The 21,612-nt window shown below is 37.6% G+C and overlaps 1 protein-coding gene across 10 annotated transcripts in view; it reads right to left on the bottom strand.

Moving 5' to 3' along the window:
• Window positions 1-21,612, bottom strand: part of Plcb4 (phospholipase C beta 4) — a 381,354-nt gene that overhangs the window by 265,649 nt on the left and 94,093 nt on the right. Inside the window, exon 1 of one of the 10 annotated variants that reach the window (XM_046433513.2) lies at window positions 19,050-21,221. The exons of the other annotated variants lie outside the window; for them this stretch is intronic. The gene's annotated coding sequence lies outside the window, so the exon portion shown is untranslated. Of the gene's footprint in view, window positions 1-19,049; window positions 21,222-21,612 lie in introns of those variants that run through there. 10 annotated transcript variants of the gene reach the window in all.

Genomic DNA, 21,612 nt, shown 5'->3' on the forward strand with positions numbered 1-21,612 from the left:
CCTCTCTTGAACATCTCTCCATCAAAATGCAGCAGTGTGAAGGGTTAAAGTGGTGCGTGACATTTGCCCATGGCGACCTTACTTTTACAAACTAAAACTCACTGTGTATGACTGGAAAAATACAACTATAATTTTCAAATGAGAAAGGGACAGAATAGCTTAAAAATCAGGACCACTCTAAAACTCTGGGCTATGTGATCGCTTTATTTGCAGATTCTCTCCATGAGTCTGTGAAATACTTACTGAACCCATACTGTTATGGTTTAAATAGGAGACATCCCTCAAAAGCTGCTCTGGTAATGCAGGATTAGTCTGAGGTAAAATGATTAAATTATGAGAACTGTAACTTAATCAGTCTATCCTAGTAACTGAGTGCTAACTGTAGGCGGGTGGGCTATGGCTAGAGCGGGTGAGTCACTGGGGGCATGCCCTGGAAGGGTTCACCTTCCCTGTGGCCCCTTCCCCTTCTCTCTTGGCTTCCAGTGCTCCTCTACTACACCCTTTCATCACAATGCTCTGCCTCATCTCAGAGAGCCATGAAACTGGCCGACCATGGACAGAACCTCCAAGACCATGGTCCAAAACAAACTTTTCCTCCTCTAAGTTATTCTTGTTGAGTATTTTGGTCACAGCCACAAACAGCTGACTAACACATATACAGCAACATCTTACAATAAATAACATTAAAAAAAAATCTAATTCTTGCCCTTGGTGCGTATACAATCTGGCATGGAAAATTAGGATAGTTGTGCTGTTGAGCTGATCCAAAGCACATGCTGAAAACAGAAGACAGATGGGTTTTGGTGCTTAAAAGAGGAACACAGAAAGAAGAACTGGAGTACTCAGCAGAAGGGTGATAAAATTTTGGAGCAGGAGATAGCGCTGATGCTTCCTAAAGAGGAAACATAGGAGATGTACACAGCTGAGCTTTGGAAGGGGCAAGTCTTCTGATTTGGCTGAAACAAAGGTCAGTGGAGGGAAATGGCAAAACATCCTGAGTAAAAACATCCTGAGTGACCAGTAAACAGTGCCCAAGGCAACTGGCTCAGATCAGATTTGAAAGGACAGGTAGAGGCTAAACACAAAGCTCAGAAGCAGCAGTAATGGGTTTATTTCTCCAGATTTCCCTACACCTTCCCAGGAAGCAGCATAACTGAAAGGAAAAGAAGTGATTTAGAAAATCAGGCTGGGAAGAGAAGTGCAAGATGACTACAAAATTCTAACTAGTGGTTCAGGGAACCTAGACAAGAGAGAGAGGGCCCTGTGGGCAGAGAGGGTCTGCAGCACTCCATGGGAACTAGGAGAGAGGCAGTGGCTCACCTGGCACAGGGCAAACTCCTGGGTTTTCCCACACCCTTATGGCACAAAAACCATCAGACAGGGAGGCCAGAAAAGTGAGTCCAGTGGTTGTAATGACCTCAGGGACTATTCAAGCCACTCTATAAAATTACAATGGTCAACGTTTTTATTTGGTTTATCAGCTGGCTTCAGAGAAATGGAACTAACAGCATACCATTATTTTCCCACAGATGTTGGGTGGCCCTTTCCTGAAAAGAGCCTCACCCCAATCATAAACCTTTAAAAATCAGATGGAAATTTCTGGAATAGGTTGGCAGTGGCTAATCTGTCATTAACAGAAAACAACCAGAATGGGTTATGACAAATACTATTAAAAAAAAGGGGGGGGGGAAGAAACACTCTTTTGATTCTATGAGCAGATATGTAAAATGTGAAGCTTGGAATCAATATCTTAAAAATGGCTTTAAGATTTGTTCAATCTGATTTTTAAGGGTTTGTTCAATCCGATTATGGTCAAGAGTAAATAAAGGTCTTTCCATCACCCTGCATAAACATTTAATTTATTCAATAAATATTTATCGAAATCCTACTGTGTAGCAGTTACATGCTGGGAGCTTGGGACAACCCCGTCAACAAAACAAAACTGCCTGCACCATCATGCCTACCTTCTAGAGACTGAGGAAAAAGAATGAAAGTCAAACACCATAAATAATTAAATTATATAGTAATTTGAAAGGTGATGACTGCTATGGGAAAAAAATTTAAATAGAGGACAGGGCCAAGGGGGTTATAAGAAGGTGGGGTTTAAAATTAAGCAAAGACCTAAGAAGGTGAGGGATTAGCCATGCTAACAGGTGCAGGAAGAACAGACATTCCTGGGAGAGGAAATCAGCAAGGCAGGACCCAGAGAGGACAGTGTGCCTGTGGGTTCCAAAGACAGGAAGGAGACCAGTGTGACAGGAAGGAAGCAGAGTGAGCCCCAGCTGAGGTTAGACCTTCAAAGAGAATAGGGTAGGACAACAGAGAAAAGGGTTTGGCTTTCACTGGAAGTAAAATAAGGATTCTGGGCAGGGAGGTACAGGGTCTGACTTATGTTAAGCAGTTAGTTGAGGTGCTGAGTACAGATAGATGACAGGAAGAAAAGAGACCTTATTTCAGGTGAAGGAGAAAATGGCACAATCCAGTGTGGCAGCAACAGAGATGATGGGTACGTTCTGAAGGCACAGCAGACAGGATTTGCCAACATACCATGTATGAGTGTAGGAGAGAGACAGGAGTCAAAGGTGATTCTAAGAACAAGACTGAATAATATACCTTTGTTATATTTCAGTATAAATACCAAAATAAATTGTTTTGAGAAATGTTGACACTCAAACACTAGGTTTCTATTCAGCACTTGTTATTTCATAGGGGATTCCATCCCAAGGAGTTTGTTGGCAAAGAAGTCAAGTATTCGTGGTTGGCAAGTTTCACCCAGGTGTGATCTGTTTGTAGGAAAAAGAATGTTTTGAAGTAGGGCAAACATTACATAAATTAACAGGTGCAACTGTCAAGGTACTGTTTTTACTAACAAAGACAGGGCTTAGAATTGTGTGTGTGTGTGTGTGTGTGTATGTGTGACAAAAGATAGATAAAAATCACCTGACACAGCTTATAAATTGGTGGATAGTGCTAATGTTCTATTTCTTTAAAGGTCAATGAGTTGCATAAAAATACTGCCTTCTAATCATAAAAAAAATTCAGGGTGTTTTGCTTTGTTTCTGAGGCAGGATGCTGAATCAGGACCCTCAAATTTTTGTGATACAAATTTAAACTTCAAAACACAACATGAAACCCATGATCACAACAATGTTATTGATCTGATTCATTTTTAGGAATAAAGAAACCTTAGACGGCTTCCCAAATATAGCACTTTCAATGACATCAGGACATGGAGTCTACCATGGTGAGAACTTTCCCCCTACATACGAAGGAAATGCTTTCTAAGATGAAGAAAACATGTATACCTTCAGCTCAATCTGAGCCAAATAAAGCAATCTACTCAAATGCAAGAGGACACAAAAGAACATAGAGGGTATTGATCCCTTATCCATTTCTTTCCATCACCACAATAACAGTAAGACCATCTTTGACCAAAGATTGTACAGAGGATGCTGGGTCTTAAGAGTCAATGTCCTCTAGAATAGAATGCCTTCTGCCTTCAACTCCATTGCTTCTTTGAAACTTCCCATATTCTGATACATTCAGAACTTTAGATTTTTTTTTAATTAATTTTAATTTTCTTAAAAGGAACTCAATAATGGAAAATCTGAATTTTCAAAAATGTTAAGAAGGAAGACAGTGCGTGTAGAAGCAGATTCTTCAGTTTACAAATGTATTTACTACAGACTTGTTTTTTAAATAGCTTCATGGATAAATCCATTAGTCTCTAATTAGCATGATCAAGGGTATAGCCATATAAATGACAAAAAGCTACAAAATTGTTAGTATTCAATTGTTTTGGCTAAGAAAAATAGTAATTTCATGTAGTTCAACCTAAGATTTACCCTTATGTATCAGAACATCCAATTTGAAATGAAAATGCTCTTGAATAACACACATAAATAAGAAAATGTTTTCCATTTTCTCTAATTCAATTTGCCTACTTTTAACATCTATAGAAGTTATTTCCAAAAACCATTAAAGAACCACTTACAACACTGCACAGCACTTTCTAATTGCAATTACAAACAAGAGAAGTTAAAAATAATAATAAATTAAACCAGACCATCATTCTGAATAGACCTCTTTAGCTTGATAGTCCTTTTAATACTGCTCTAATACTTAATTTTAAGCATCTAGGAGATCATACTTCTCTTTTACCCATGGTTACAAGGAAGAATTTCCATCTCTACTTCCATTAGGAGCTCTAGTCACTTTAGAAACCAGCAACCTGCCCAGCTCTGCACCCAATAAATATCACACATGTATCTTCTTCAACAACCCATGGATGCCCAGGTTTTTGAGACTTGGGTCGACCTAGGGATGACTGGGCAAATTCTTACCAACCTTCACTTACAGTCCAAAGGAAATAATATGTCTTCCTTAGGCACTTTGTTCTAGTATAATGGGTGGCTTCCAGCCCAACCAACTTTAAAAGTTTGTTTTAATATCAGAGTCCCAGATGCAGGAGATTGATTTCCTAAGGATGAAAAAGAACTCTGAACCCATTATACACTTCAAGTGGGTAAAGCAAGAGCTGGCAGCTAGCTAGGAGCACAAAGCCCAGAGATGAAGGACTTTTTAAAGACAAACAATAACCAACCCTTCAACAAGGAGATTTTTATTGCTATAATAATGATGAATGAATCAAACATAACTTTCCTATATTCATAAATGAATACGTGACCTGTGAAATGCCATATCATGTATAACCACAAGAATGGGATCCTAATTAGAATAGGTTATACTCCATATATGTATAATATGTCAAAATATAGTCTGGTGTCATGTGTATCTACAAAGAACAAATAAAAAAGTGGAAAAAAAACCCTACTCTCATGATCAAGTCATTTATATAAAATTTAGTTTTTGAACATTTTCTATGGGGTATAAATAAGATGCTATAAATAAAGAAGAAAAAAGACAAAAACACCCCCACTACTGTTTTGTCACCCTTCTTAAAATCTTGTTCTTATTCTACTCTTCCTTTCCTTAAAATCATTTTAAGAGTTAGAACCAGATCTGAAATTAATTCTCAAATCCCCCTAATACTGATCTAATTCCTTTAGAAAGGGAAGGGAAGAGAGGGGATGGGAGAAGAGGAAAAGGAAGGAAGGGGGGAGGGAAGCAATCAGGGAAGATGAATGTGCAAACTGTGGGGAATACTACGTTGTTAGTATTATTCTAAGAAACTCTTATAGAATTGTTATTATTTTTCACATTTTGTTATCCTAGTAATACTGCTACAATTGAATATTTGGGTCCCCTCAACATACATGTCAACTTCCCAATCCCCAGTGTGACAGTATTTGCAGGCTGGACTTTTGGGAGATAATGAGGGCTAGATTAGCACAAGAGGGTGGAGCATTATGATGGAAATAAGGAGAGGGAGATGAACACACACTTCTTACTTCATCATTCTCACCTATCACCCCAGTGCCAGGTGAGGACAAAACAGGAAGATGGCTCTCAACACACCAGGAAGAGAACCCTCACCAGGCTCAGCAAGGCACCATGAGCCTCTGGAACTGTGAGAAACACGTGTGTGGTTTAGGCTATCAAGTGTTCAGGTATGCAGTATTTGGTTACAGCAGCTCAAAATGATAAGACAGAGAGACTCAGGCAGTTTAGGGGAAAATCACTCAACCAAATAGTCCTCCAGGAACCACTTCTTTGATTGTCCGGCATTCTCAAGACTTACTATAAGATACGCCTTGACTGGTGCTTAACAGGGCAAAGGGAAAATGATGGTTGGCACCCCAAGTCTCTAATGGCAGACATCCCATGACAGCTGCAGTCTGTTTGCAGAAATTAATTGGATTAGCACCAGCATCTCTTGAAAAGACTAATGTATGGTGCAGAATGTTAGTGCAAGAGAGCTGCACATGATAGGTGTGGCCAAAGACATTTGATGGCCATTCACAAACAGCAACTCTCTGCAACACTCTGGTCAGCTATTTAAAGCATGATCAAGGTCATAATTTTCAAAGAACTTTTCCAGCAAGACAATCAGACAACATATGGGCCCTGCAGTGCAAGTGCCTAACTCACACTTATTATCTCCACAAGTCTCACCATAGCATTTGGCAAGACCATATCTGCATAACAAATTCAAGGGCATTTGATCAATTAGTGTCCAAGTGCTTAATTTTGTTAGAAAAAAAATTTTCCAGGGTATTACAGCAACAGCTGATCCACAGGAAATCACATTCCAAACTCTCTTTTAATGAGATAATTCTTAGGAGACATGTAAACTTTTATCTCCAGAATTTGTACCAGGAGTGCTCAAATAGGTGAGAAATGGCATGAACCCGTCCTCCCCACCAGGAAATGAGATGACAACTCTGAAATGACCTGCATGGTCCATGTGTCAGCTCTGATTGCACTCTACCCCTCAGATTAGCAAGAGTGCCCACCTTTGTGTTAAAGATAGCAGCACTTTATAAATTATACTTTTCCCCCTGTGCAGAAGGAGATTTTCAGTTGGAACCTTATTTATGCTAAATTGGGCAAGAAGTAGTCCTACAGAACTGACTTCAGTGTGCATTCTTCTGTGCAGCAATCACACACAATCATTACCTAACAAATGCCCAATGTGCGGGACTCAAACAGTAGCATCAGCTTCATAATGGAAAAATTCTCCATCAAAGGGCTGAGTCTACCTGTGAGACTTACATCTCTGAACAAAGAGTTGCTAGTGCTTATGAAGAAAGGCTTTGACAACTGTACAGATCATTCTATTTAATACCCATAGTGATACCAAGACAGAGGAAGTTGTTTTTTTTTATGATGATGATGATGAATATTTAAGGACACAAGATTATTGGAAAATACCGGCTTCTCTTCAGAACCTTCTATTCCACTTAATTCAATGCAGAGTGAAATGTTTCAAGATGGAAATTCCTGGGCACATGTTGATTTATGGCTAATATTAAGGATGCTACATTTCTAAAGGAGGTACTTGAAACATACCACATGCTTGTGTTTTACAGTGAATGTTTACCAATAATCCTTCCACATATTTCTCCTTATTTTACTCATTAGAGAAGTGACTGAATTAGGTAGTAGAATGTTTTATTTTATCTACGGCAAATGTTTTCAGAAGTTTCAAGCTGAAGGGAACCTGAGATCATCTATTCCAATCTCAGGTTTTGAGGATGAGAATAAAGTATAAAGAATTGAAAACAAGTAAGCCTAAAATAGAATGCTCCTTCATAACAGCATTCTGTCTTCCAATAAAGCAAGCATGTACTCAGAGACTAACATCCCCAAGAAGGCTAGAACGCTAACCTTTAGCACATCTAACAATATCAAGTATCCCACCAGATTTGTCTCTCTTCTGTTTGAAAAAGCTAGGCAAATCTGGCAGTGGGGATGTAGCCCAGTGGTAGAGAATGTGTTGCTAAAATGCATGCACAAGGCTCTGGGTTTAATTCAAAGCACTTTAAGAGAAAAAAAATCTGGACAAACCCACCTTCTATGTTAGTTTTCTAGTGCTACTGTACAAAATCCACAAACTAATGGCTAAAAACAACATGAATTCATTCTCCTACAATACTACAGGTCAGAAGTCCAACTCGGGTCTCACTAGGCTAAACTCAAGGTGTCAGGAGGATTTCCTTCCTTTCTGGAGGCTCTAGGGAGTCATCTGTCTCCTTGATAGTGTCGGCTTCTAGAGGCCACTCATGTTCCTTGGTTCATGGCCCCCTTCCATCATCTTCAAAGCCAGCAGTGGTGAGTCAATTTCCCAAGGCTCTTTCATGCTTTGGATCCCTCCTGCTGTTCCTTTTGACATCCCAGCTCACCCTCGCTCTCTTGTGCGTGCTTTCTCATTCTCAACTTGACAACAATCAGTTATGCTTCTTTAGCCACTTCTTTATTAAAGAAATATGATAAGGGATACTCCAATCCAGAAAAATTCCACCCAAATGATTCAGGATAAACTCTCCATCTCAAGGTCATTTGTCAAAAATCACATTTCCAAGGTCCTTTTTTCCATGTTGGATAACTCTTGCAAATTCTAGGGATTAAGATTTGGAATCTTTAAGGAGCTCATTATTCTGCCTACCACAATCATACTTTTGACCCTCACCTTGGTAAAAGGCTCCATCTCCATCTAGTGACCAAGTCAGAAACACTGGAGGCATTCCTGAATTTATTCTACTTATTCCCCTACATCTAGTTGGTAGCTAAATATCACTGACTCCTAACCTCTGTGCCTCTTTTAAGTTTCATGTCCATAGACCGTGATACAACATCAAAATTATTTTTAATTATTATCAACTGATGATCCAAATATATATGCAATTTTGTTATAAGCTTTTTATGCCATAGGGCAATTAACTATATTAAGATTTTGGAGAGACGCAAGAAACACCTTCCTTCTGTAAAAGAAAGGGCAGATACATTCTCAATTACACATAAAAGCTGAAATCTAGAAAGTTAATTTGTTAAGAGCCTCTGAGCCCGTCCACATACCCCACTAGAATACCTTTGATAATGACCAAGGGTACGCCCAAAGCCCTGTAGTACAAAATCACAGTCTCTCTGCTTATAATATAATGTCCTTCATGATGTGATGCAAGCTCACTTCCCACTTCCCACCCTTATCCCTCTGCACCACAGTCCCCACTCCGGCTTGAGAAAATGAATTATGTATACTGGTGCTAAGTTTGCTTTCAAGGAGAACATGTGTCAAAAAGACTTCCTCCCATGACTACTACTTTGACCCCAGCCTTCTGCTATTTTTAAACTCAAGAGATGAGTCACTGAAATTTATACCAGCACCTTGCCCCTGGCTCAGTCCGGTCCCAGGGACTTTGCTTGCTATATGACATAAATTAGCAGCAGCAGGTAAACCAGTCATTATACCTTTAGGATAAAAATCTGTAAAACAAACCATCTAGCCATATATTCTGTTCCCAATCCCCAGAAGCACTGTTCAACAATACCAGCATTTCATACAGATAGATGTTTTTATTACTCTGCTCTCCTGTCCCCCGCCAGCTGCTTTTTCTAGAAGCTTTCTTCCAATTTTCCACTCCCCACCCCAGGGATAAAATTAGTCACTCTCTTCTCCTACAGCATGCTGCTTTTACTTCTATTGGAGGTTTCACATTCTGCTTGGTGTCACATTGTCATACACAGAAAGCCCAGCCTTGCTGTCTCCATGAGGCTACATCTACTGGTTCCAGGAACTTCATTGGATTCAATATTTGATTTCTGGGTGCTGACCATGCCTTGAAAACCCCTCTTCCATCTCTGCGCACCAATCCATTTCTGTGCTCCCCATATGATCCTTCTACCTCAGTTTAATCTGTTTATACCTGTTGCCCTCTTAAACTTTTCATGGTGTGATAACAGAGGTCACAGACCCAAAAGATAGAGTGTTATCTTTTCTCTGCCGGGGGAAAATTTAATAACAATTTCCTCATAACACAGTTTCTATTCTTTTTCTTTGAAGTTTGCTACTTGACTATTAGTAATAGCCAGAAAAAGATTAAAGTAAACAAAGACGAAGAAAAAAACACGTTGTTTAGATTAATTTAGGGGTTTATTGTGTTTTACTAGAAAAATCAGTGCTTCCTCATATGCTATATTGAAATATATCCACATTTGTCTTCTTCTCTAAGTGTAGATATATATAGGTATATATATCCATATATGTATATGTATACATGTGGCTATATACTTACAAGTATGCATGCTATAAATATATTTGCATTATATATGCATAAAATTAAGATTCTTGCTATTTGTCTGACATCACAACATATACCAGTGGCCCAGAGGATGCACTCAGTGATTGCTGGAGGGAATGCAAAATGGTTCAACCATTCTGTAATCCCATTTGGCAGTTTCTTATGTATCTGAACATGCACATACCATATGATCCAGTTATTTCAATCTCATATGTTTACCCAACAGAAATAAAAATACATCCACATAAAGGCAAATACACAAATGTTCATAGGAACCTTACTCTTTATAGTCTGAAATTGGAAATATACACTTTATAGTATATGCATACAAGTGAATATTACTCATCAGGTTTATTTTAAAAAAATACTGAAACACATGATAGCACAGAGGAAACTCAAAAACATATGCTGAAGGAAGAAAGCCAGGCAAAAAGATTTGTGTGAAATCCCAGAAAAAGAAAAAAAAAATCTATAGTAACAGAAAGCAGACTAGTGATTGCCCAGAGCCAACAGATTGGGAGGGGTGGATGGCAAAGGGTCTGGAACGAGCTTTCTGGGGTGTCGGAAAGGTTCATCACTGTGATTGTAGCAGTAATGACAACAGCATGCACATGTGTTCCTGAAAGGCACAGTGAACACTGATATGGATACATACTGCATATAAATTATAGTTCAATAACATTTACATTTTTAAGTGGCCTAGTGGATTTTTCACCATATTAGGAGTTAGTGTTAAGGATAATCCGATTTGCTATAAATGTAGGCTAATGTAGTAGACATGACATTTACTTTGATTCAGTTGGGGAAAGGAAGCAGAGTTCTTTCTTTCATGTGGAATAAGCTGTTGATTCATTTTAAGGTTTCAGTGAGTTGATACATTAACACTTGTTTAAGTTATCATCATTTTAGGGACATGGGTCTGTCTGAGATGGGAATAAACTGGTATTTAGTTTGGCACAGCTTGGGTTTTGGGCCCTATAAGTGAAACTATTTAACCAAGAAAGGCTATTTCTTCCTGATGCCAAGCCACAGATTACTCATTTCAAGGTGAAATGAGGTGATTTTGGATAGTTTGTTGAAATTAAGACTCTTCGAGAGAAGTGTTTATTGGAATTGAAAAGATCTGGATAACATGGTTTATGTGATGTGACATCCCAGGAGCCCTGGGGCGAGTGAATGCTTAACTGATCTGAGCATGAGACCTAGAAGAGGGAGTTCTTCTCTTCAGTCTCTTCACATGAGAATACAATACATCAAGGGTTCCTAATTGGAATTTCCTGGGGAGCTTGTTAGAACTTGGCTTTCTGGTCCCTTATCCTCAGGGCTTCTGATACAGTAGGTCTGGGGTGGGATGCGATAATTTGCATTTCTTGCAAGTTCATAGGCTATGCTGATGCTACTGGTCTGGAGAAAGCATTAGCATTGTATACCTTGGTCTTCTGGACCAATGCCCTGGATATAGAATGGCCACCCCAAGAATTAAATACAAAGAATTCTAGTTAATTCATTTCACTAACAAAGCACTCAGGACTAATAACAGCAAAAATGTCAAGAGAGAATTTAATGGTTCTCAGAAATGGACAAGTTGTTCCATAATATCTTTGTGTATAGATAAGTTTATCTTAATTTGGAGGTTATTTACTGGTTTCTGTATTTCTGACATTAACTTTGCCACTCTCCTATCAGCAAAAGTGAGTATTATACTATTTTCTGTTGACAAATGACTGAGTCACTAGTTCAAAATGTACCTTGTTTTCTATTGTCAGATGACAAAGACAAAGATAAGGGACTCTTTAGGGAAAGAAATCATTGAGAGAACAACAAAAAAAAAAAAGAAATCACATTCACATTAAAATCTGGGAAAAAACAAGGAAGAAAATCATAAATCACAAATGAAGCAAAAATTCCTCAGGGCAAAAGAGTTAGGATTTGAAGAGATTAAAAGAACAGTCAGGGAGCCACAGAGGGAAGAGATAGCTTAATGATTAGGAAGTTTACAGATGAAGAGACTATTGTGCTCCCTCTAATTGGATATCACTATTATAAATTTTGCCAGACTTTCCAGTTTGTTAGGAGATGAGGCAGATCTGTTTGCATAAAGTTGGCAATTAATAACATTGCATAGGAGGAAAAAAGTAGGACCCCAACATTCTCTGTTACTTTTAATTTTCTTTATTGGGTAGGTTCGACCATGTGATTCATCTGTACTAGGGGACAAAAAATAGATAAATCAATGAAATTACCCCACCCCAGACCATTAACCACATCAAAGCTTGCTGAAGCCAAGAGCTCAGCTGTTGACAGAGGTCCCATATTCCTGGCCAGGATGCACTGCAGGCGAAGTGTGGCCCATTATCTGTTTCCAAATCATCTGCAAGCTGAACTTTAAGTGTTAGATTTTTCTCAGACTCTAGATCATTAGTGAGGCCAATCTGCTTTATAGAATCATTCTGGAAAGTACAATTACTTTAGAAAAACATTTGGCTCTTTGCAGATGAAAGGAATTATTAAAGTGCTAAATGTTAAGACTATTACTGAAATATGGCCAGACACATGGAAATAACTTTTAAAGATGAAGACAAAAAGAAAGAGCAAACTCCAGATTTTTTTGTCTTCACATAATTCTCTTTTAATCCTTTTCTTAAGGCAAGTTGATAGAAGAATTAGAAAATGAGGCTTATCACATTTGCTGAGACAAGTGGCATATTAAGGCTATCAGTCAATACTCCTTATTGAATGAAGGCTTTCCAAAGCACACTAAGTAAGTAAAGTTTAGGAAATGTGAAGGAAATGTTCAACAGTTCTCTTACACATTGAGAAGACACAAGAAGAGTGATATATAAAATAATTAGAGAGTAATTAATAGTCTTCAGCTACACTTTAGAATGAGACCCAAATGTATATAAATCAATATAGTACATAACTGGAGCAATCTACAGGAATTTGACTTAGAGCCATCTAGAAAGCTTTAGTAGGTTAGTTTTTATACTGAACTTCCAAAGACAGGTATGAAGTATATAGAAAAGGGGGTAATATACTCCATTCAACGGAGAATTGTTGTGGTAACTTCTGTCCTGGAATCTTAAATTTTCAGTTGAGGCTGAAAACATGATCAAATCATAAATAGCAGCTCTTGGTTACATGATTCATTTATAACCAAAGCAAGCACTTCACATGATAGGACAGAAAATTGCTGTCCTTCTATTACATTGGGGCTTGAAATCCAGTGAAAAGGGAAACAGTCACCATTTCCCATAATTCTCTACTTCATGTAACAAAATACATGACTGTATAAATGAATGCAAATATATGCCTCTAATGATATCACCAGATGAAGTACTTAAATAATCAGGAGTCTCACTAATATTGTAATCCAGTAAAAGCTTAGATTTATCACCCAGAATTATTTTTCTTAAAGCATAGTGCTCTGAGTTATTTTTGTCATCACTGACTTTAGCAACTATTGGTAAAAATTGTTCTGTCCTTTTTTCTTAGGGAAAAGCAACAATAAATTAGGTGGCTTGGAAAACAAGGATAGAGAAAATATGCATGTAGCGATTCTTTTTTTGTGCATGTGGCCCACAGGTAGTTAACTGCATATTACCTCTAACAAAATGTCAGCCTCTGATTTTAAAGGAATTTTTAAATAGGTAATAGTTGAATATTTGTTCCCTTTGGTTCTAAGGACCACACACCGCTTTTCTAAACTGAAGGTATGTTTCCTTGTATTTCTAAATGAAAAAAATATATATAAATTTTGTAGGAAATGTTTTACCTTTGAAAATCCCTATACATTTACAGGTAGTATTCCAAGGAAGATTGTCAATGATTGAGCACCTACCATGTAATTTCTGTCTCTGTCATGGGTTTTCTCACTAAATATTGCTGTATTCAGCAATGCTTATAAATTAGTACTCAGTAAGAAATGAAAATATGTCTGTGTCAGTAACAGTTGAAGGAGCTGTGCGGGTTTTCAGATGAGACTCCTATTCCATTAAAGTGACTCACAAAAAGAAGTAACCCAGGAAATAGGGAGTTTTATGGCACTTCTACAGAACTTAATTTGAGCACTTTATGGTCCCTGGACAACTATATGTGGTAGTATAACATTTATTTTGATTCTACCCTTTCTGCTATGCTAGTTTCGTGGCAGATATTCAAAAACTGCTTTTTTGGAATCAAAGAAATTGTGGGGCATTTTTAGCATCTAACTACATGTCGTTTGAGAAACTGGCACTTTCAGCACGCTGCTGTCTGGATACTCGAGGTTTTACACAGTTCTGTGTTTCCACCTCAGGGTGCAACAAATTATCTATGAAGTGCTTGAAGTCAAAGCTGATAGAAACCACTGCCCACAAACGTGGAATGTCATCAATTAAAATTGCCACAGGAACCCTGGCATGGTGGATGCACACCTGTAATCCCAGAAAATCCAGATGCTGCGGCAGAAAGATCACAAGTTAGAAGTCAACCTGGGCAACTTATAGCCATAATCTCTCTCTCAAAAAAAAAAAAAAAAAAAAACTAGAAAGGAAAAAAAAATGGTGGCTGGGCTGAAGCTCTGTGGTAAAGCAACCCTGAATTCAATCTTTAGTACTGGGCAGGAGGAAGTGGGGAGGATTGCCACAGGAACAGAGCTTTCTTTGTAACTTTTTTAAAATTGGTACATATTATTTATGCAGATGGTGGGTTCACCATTCACATATACATAAAAATGTAATGTGATCAATTCATTCTCCAATAGCTCCTCAAAGGAAAAGAGCTCTGTTTTTCAAAAGCATTGTGAACCAATTTATGTTTCAGGTTAAATTAAGAGGTATTACATCCTTTATTACACTCTTCACAGGAAAAGGACAGCTGCCTAAGTGCTTTTTCTCTATATTCAGAAAAACAAAGTATGTTGGTTGAAAGAACTTCCTAAGAGAACATGGTTTCCTCCAGGTCTCTGCATCTCTCTCTATATTATCTTATTGGACATCTTTTACAATATTACAAGAGCCAGTAGAGTCACTGGCAACTACCTGTACCAAGTCAAAACCAGATATTCTAAGCTACTGTTGTTAAAATTTTAATTTTGTCAAGAGCTAAGAAAACTATAAATTAGTCAAAACTAAATATTAATTTGTTAGAATATTGTACACACGTGTATTCCTGAGTATGAAAGCAACTTGCATGAATGAAATTGATTAGGGCATCAATTTTTTTGAACATAAAAAATAACACATGTATGTTGTAGAAGCATGAACAGATCAAATCCAACAACCCCTTCTTTTTCCTTCACTCAAAGCACCAATTCTAAACAAATACACTGATCACAAATCACTGTGATAAATAAATCCTGCTTTGCAGATATTCAGACAAGAACCTAAGGGTTGGGAAAGGGCAGGAGGGCACTTTCACAAGTAATATTCTTAACCTTGCTGGGGGCTGATTTACATGATACATCCATTTGAGAAGTTACACTTATGTACAAATAAGGATTGTGTGCATTTCGCTGTAGGTAAAGGTCATGGTAAAAACTGTCAACAAAGACTGAACTTTAGTTAATAAAAAGTATGCTGAATGTAATCTGATGCCAGTTTGTTATTTATTTTTTACTTATTTACTTATTTATTTTGTGGTACCAGGGATTGAACCCAGGAACACTCTACCATTGAGCTACACCCCAACCCTTTTCATTTTTGATTTCGAGACAGGGTCTTGCTAAGTTGCCCAGGCTGGCCTTGAACTTGCAGATTCCTGTCTCTCCCTTGGGCAGAGCTGGTAGTACAGGCATGCAACTAATTTGTGTGCAGTTTATTTTTAAGTGCATCAAAAGTAAAGTGGTAGAGATGAATAAAAGAGAAGGGCAGGTAGGCGATAAAGGAAATTTAAGTGTTAATGTTGGAATTTAGGTGGTGAATATGCTATTGTTCACTGTAAAACTCTCTCAAATTACCACATGTTTGAAATTTTCATATACAATGCTGGGGAAGAAAATATGAGAAAAGAATTACTGAAGAATCTGGAGTGTCACATCACACATCCCCCACACTGTCCACTGTCTTCTCTTCCATAGTTCACAGCTATCGAGGGGCTTGGCAGGATATTTAAGTTGACAACTCAAGGCCCAAATCCAACAAGCTGAGACTCAGAGAGTTTGTATAAAACGTAACTGTCCAAAACCAGTTGATTACATTGGAAAATGGTATGTTAAGTGGGAAGATAGAAGTAGCTCCCTACAGGTAAAGTTTCTATATTTAAATTTGCAGCGAGGTGAAGTGGGGCATCTGCAAGACAGGTCGGGCAGAAGAAGCCATAAAGACTCAAGTGCAGAACACAAATCAAATCTGATATACATAAGAGGTTCCTGATGGGTGGGATGTGAAGGGAGATGGGGGAAGTTCATGAGCCCTTGGAGGCCATCAGGATGTCAAAGGAGGCTTGTGCTGAGGAGCCAGAGGGAGGGTGCCAACAATAACAAGTCCTGGTGTAGAGGGCGAAGGAAGCTCATCAGAAGTGGCATTCCTTCCAGAGAAAGCAGCAGGTAGTACCTCATCAGGTATATCACACACAAAGGGGCCAGTGTTGACATCATCTCAATTCACATCCATCAAAATCCCGGCCAGTGATTCATACTGATTTCCTTGTATGGACTAGACAAAGTCCAATGTTTTAAAAATAACAGTGTGAATTGTGCTGCTATGAACATCGATGCAAGACTGTGGAACCAACCTAGATGCCCTTCAATAGACGAATGGATAAAAAAATGTGGCATTTATACACAATGGAGTATTACTCTGCATTAAAAAATGGCAAAATCATAGAATTTGCAAGGAAATGGATGGCATTAGAGCAGATTATGCTAAGTGAAGCTAGCCAATCCCTAAAAAACAAATGCCAAATGTCTTCTTTGATATAAGGAGAGTAACTAAGAACAGAGTAGGGACGAAGAGCATGAGAAGAAGATGAAGGGATGAGAGGTGGGAGGGAAAGGGAGAGAGAAGGGAAATTGCATGGAAATGGAAGGAGACCCTCAGGGTTATACAAAATTACATACAAGAGGAAGTGAGGGGAAAGGGAAAAATAATACAAGGGGGAGAAATGAATGACAGTAGAGGGGGTAGAGAGAGAAGAGGGGAGGGGAGGGGAGGGGAGGGGGGATAGTAGAGGATAGGAAAGGCAGCAGAATACAACAGACACTAGTATGGCAATATGTAAATCAATGGATGTGTAACTGATGTGATTCTGCAATCTGTATACGGGGTAAAAATAGGAGTTCATAACCCACTTGAATCAAAGTGTGAAATATGATATATCAAGAACTATGTAATGTTTTGAACAACCAACAATAAAAAAAATTTAAAATAAATAAAAAATAAAAAAAATAACAGTGTGAGCCACTATTTGGTATTCAAAGGGCGGTTCCCAATAGTTAAAGTATGGTCCCAGAATCAGTAGTTTTGGCAGCACCTGAGAGCCTGTTAGAAATACAACATCCCAGACCTCACTCACATCTGTTAGTTACACAGGTAACAAAAGCATGAAAGACTCCCATGCACATTTAAGTGTGAGAATTGGTCGTGCAATCTGCCAGTCTTTAGACCAAATCTCAATCGTAAGTCTTCTCTATAGCAACTTTGTCTTCAGACAGAGGGGACAGGTACAGGTAAAGAGGTAAGCAATGTTAAGCCTGTCCACTTTGTCTCCTGAAAGGACCTTCCCTGACAATTGCTTGTCCAGTCCCAATCTCCACTTGTGTCAGAGACCTTAGCCTGAAGTCACTGGAAAAATCTATAAATACAAAACATAGTTGATCCTGTTTTCAAACTTTTGGAAGGTTTCCTATGTTGCAACACATCTGCCTCTATCTGTGAAGAATGGATTACTTTGCATGTAACTGCATTTGAATATAAAAAGAGTATAAAATGTTATGTCCAACAGGTAATTATCAAAGGAGTTCTCAGGCCACTGTCCCCATTTCAGCTATAAGAGACAGCTGTGAAAGTTCATTAGTCACTCTTAAAAATAGCCACAGAATGTTGCATTTTATTAATGTATAAATCTTTCTAAAATAAGTTTATTTCAGTGATCCTGGTTTATTTACACCAGTCATTACAATGAAGACTTTTTTATGCTCAAATAGCCGAGGCTAGTCATGATTCACACAAAACTAAAGGTGTTAACTTTTCTTTCATTATGACATATGTTTTTATGGATACTGAGATATTCCTAGTTTAAAAAAAAACAAAGTATGCAAATATGAAATATTTTTCTCACAGTATTTGAAGCCACTAATTTTGAATGAACTGCAAGTCTCACAGTTCGGCATAACTTCTTTGTGAATATGTGCAATTTAATCTGAAAAACAGTTTTTAGAAACATGATTATCAAACATAACCAACTTTCTAAGTTATTAATTTCTACTCTATTATTTTAGGAAGGAATTTTACATAATGAGAATTAACTCTCCAAGACAAATAATAAATACATTTCCAAGAAAAAAAAAATACAAAATATATTTTCACTCTCATGTCTCATTTAGGAAAGGGAATTTTTTTAAAAAATCATTTTGCCTATCCTAATATAGTTGAACCAAAAAAAATGGGGAACAATTAAAATAAAAATATTGAAGCTGGTACCATATTTTCATTAGTAATTATGAAAAAAACTAATCAGTTTTTTGTGAAAATTCATGCATGACAGAAAAATATTTAATATTATCTATTCTTTATTGCGTTATAAAAAATGGTGACAGAATGCATTATGAAGAGATGGTTTGATTTTTTAATAGACCTTATGTTTAAGAGCAATTTTATATGCACAGCAAAATTATGCACGAGGTACAGAGATTTCCCATATGCCCCCTGCCTCCACACATGGTTAACTTTTTAAAACACAAAAAGTGCTAAATAATTGACACACAAAAACTACTCTCAGCCAAGCATCATATCTATATAAGTACCTCACTGAAAAATCTATTTGAGTTACAATTAGGTTTGGGAAATTTTTAAAATAAGAGTCATTAAAATAAATCTATATCTAATTAATGCCAATATTACCACAAAATTATAGTGTCTTATATGCTTTTTTGGCAGTTGTAGTGGATTTCTCTCTTAGAAAATCCAAAAGGGGAAAAAAAAATCAACCATCAATAGAACAATTTCCATCAAAGTGTGGGTGGTCCAAGTAATTGAAAAGAGAAATATTTTGTACCGTTGTCTCTTTGTACCTACACCTGCTTATTACTTTCAGGAACCACAAAAACAAAACTGACCAAGTTATAAAAACCCATAAACTTACCAAAACTGCTCCCCTAGGTAAATATCAACTTGTATTTGCAATGCTGTTTTCAGTCAGTTTTCTTACCTGAACAGGAGTGAGTAGGATTTAAACTTCACCCGGTCAGAAGCAGGATTCTGAGAGCATAGCTGAGGCAGATGGAGAACTTCAGGGACAAGCACAATTCTTGGATAAGCTCACTCCTTCAGAAGGGGAGGAGGGGGCAAGAGAGGCTGAACAAGCTCCCTCAGGCAGGCAGCCAAGGCAACACTGATCCTCTCCCACAAAGACCCACCCCTCGGATACAAAGTGAGAGGCTGGGCAAACAGAGCCCACGGCCACAACAAAATATCCAGACAGAATGGCCGAGAGAGACTCTGTCAACTATTCTAAGCAGAACAACAAATATAGCAAATGCTTTTTACAGGCATATTGCTGAGTAACACTGCCTGGGAATGAGTAAGAGGCTCCAAACACAAGAAGTGCCCCTGGATCAGAGGTTGAGTATTTAGCATAGGAAGAACAAAATTTGAAATATATATATCTGAACTCTTCCTCAAAACATCTTTCATTTGTCTATACTGAAGGCTACAAAAAAATTCAAAATCTAAACCTGAAGGAAAGCACAACGGATGATCTGTCATTCAGGAAATGTAATAACTTGGTTATAAGCTGTTGAGAATTTGCTTCAGCCTCTTCAATCTGGCTGCCAATCTTTTGTCTATTTTCCTCTTTTAGAATACTCTCAGAGTTCAAGAAAGGAAACATAACGTTTTAGACTGGTAGCACAGATATAAAGAAAAATAAGAACTAATGTTTAGAGGGAGGTCTGGAGATTATCTCCCCTGCATGGATTGTAAAATGTCAAGACTTCTGTCCTATAAACATACTTCAGAGGATTTTAATTCTACATCAAATTAACACACACACAAGTGCGCGCACGCACGCACCCACACATGCACACAGCGTGCACACACACACATTTACACAAAAGTCCCAGATACACCCATCTAAAAGCGCTAACATTAAAATAAAAATTTCAATATTTCCCAGTATGTTCCAGAGAGTATAGAATGTTCTACAAAAAAAGGTTCTTAGCTCAAATTTCAAGACAAACTACACTAATATAAACAGGCATTCGACACTATCCTGTACAACTTCTCTGAGTATTTTATTTTATTTTGAAACAAGATCTCGCTAAATTGCCCAGGCTAGTCTCAAACTTGGAATTCTCTTGCCTCAGCCTCCCATGTTCTCTGCAATCGTATATGTGCCATCACACCCTTCTCATTTTTTTTTTTTGCTAACTTTTAATTCACCAACCTGACATTGTTACGAGTTTTCAAAGCACTTAGAAAAGTTATTGAAATAGTAGGCTCTCCAGCTATCCAAACTTTGACTAATATCTCTGAAATAAATAATATGACCAATTATGAGATTTGTCAATATTATAAAGTTTTTTTTTTCAAATGGAAATATGTGTAACAGAAGAAAACTGTACAGGTATTCAATGGATGTCTACTACATTCCTTACATTGTGCAGAAAATATGAGGGGCAGCACAGTGACCACCCTCAAGGAGCTGGACATTCTGATTTGAACCTCTGCTATAGTGGGCATACGGCTGTACTATAGTCGCCTATTCGCTCTCAAAACCTGAATGTCAAACCTCAGAAATGAAACTGAGGCAATGCATCCTACATAGTTGGCATCTAAGCTAAAATATTTCTGGCTAGGCCAGAAATAAGTATTAGAAACACCATGCAAACACAATAATATTTGTATCCATAATTACACATTTCAACCACTTTTGCACAGGTAGACTTGAGAGTTTAAAGAAAGTAACTTATGGTACCTACAGCAAATCATGCTTAAAATCTGACTTCCACCTCAAACACTTCCAATTATATTTAATCCTAGAATCCTGCAGTCCTCATACATCCTCAGCAATCCCCAAACAGTCTATTGTTCTCACTAAATAAAGAAGTGAATTTTCAGAATAGAAACACAAAAAGAGACTGGTTCACAGATGCTCTGCCAAGACTATTAAGTCAACTCTGCACCCCTATTCATCGATCCAACTTCTCAAAAACAAACCAGTCCACCCAAGTTATTTTTCCAAACCCTTTTTTCTTATTTAAAGTCTGAAATCTTGAAAAGGGGCCCGGAGTGTAGCTAAGTGGTAGAGCACATGCTTAGCACATCAGGGCCCTTTAAAATTAAAAAAAAAAAAAAATGTTTTTAATTTTAAAGCAACAATAAATAAAACATCCTAAGTTATCCTCTTCTAATGTTTTATATAAGAAAACATTTAATATACCTAAAAAGTATGTCTTTAATTCATCAATATGGAGTCTAATGGGTAAACAGATTATCATAAATAACATCCTATTGAAGAGACCACTATCAATCTAGAATACATAGGATGATGTGATATTGAGCCAGCAGTTTAATTTCCCAGAACTTCCGTTTCGTCACCTGTGAAATAGCAGTAAAATCACTTCCCTTAAAGGGTACATAAGAATCAAGAGAGAAAAATACACACTCCAAAGCTTGGGGCATATGTCAGACACACATCATAATTATATAATATCCTGAGTAGATGTCCGTTCAGTCACTAGTTACTGAGGGTTTCCATGTGGCAAAAATCT

Source organism: Marmota monax, unplaced genomic scaffold, assembly GCF_021218885.2.
Source record: "Marmota monax isolate L192 unplaced genomic scaffold, Marmota_monax_Labrador192_F-V1.1 WCK01_AAM20220418_F8-fsc00014, whole genome shotgun sequence".
In the NCBI taxonomy this organism is placed as follows: Eukaryota; Metazoa; Chordata; class Mammalia; order Rodentia; family Sciuridae; genus Marmota; species Marmota monax.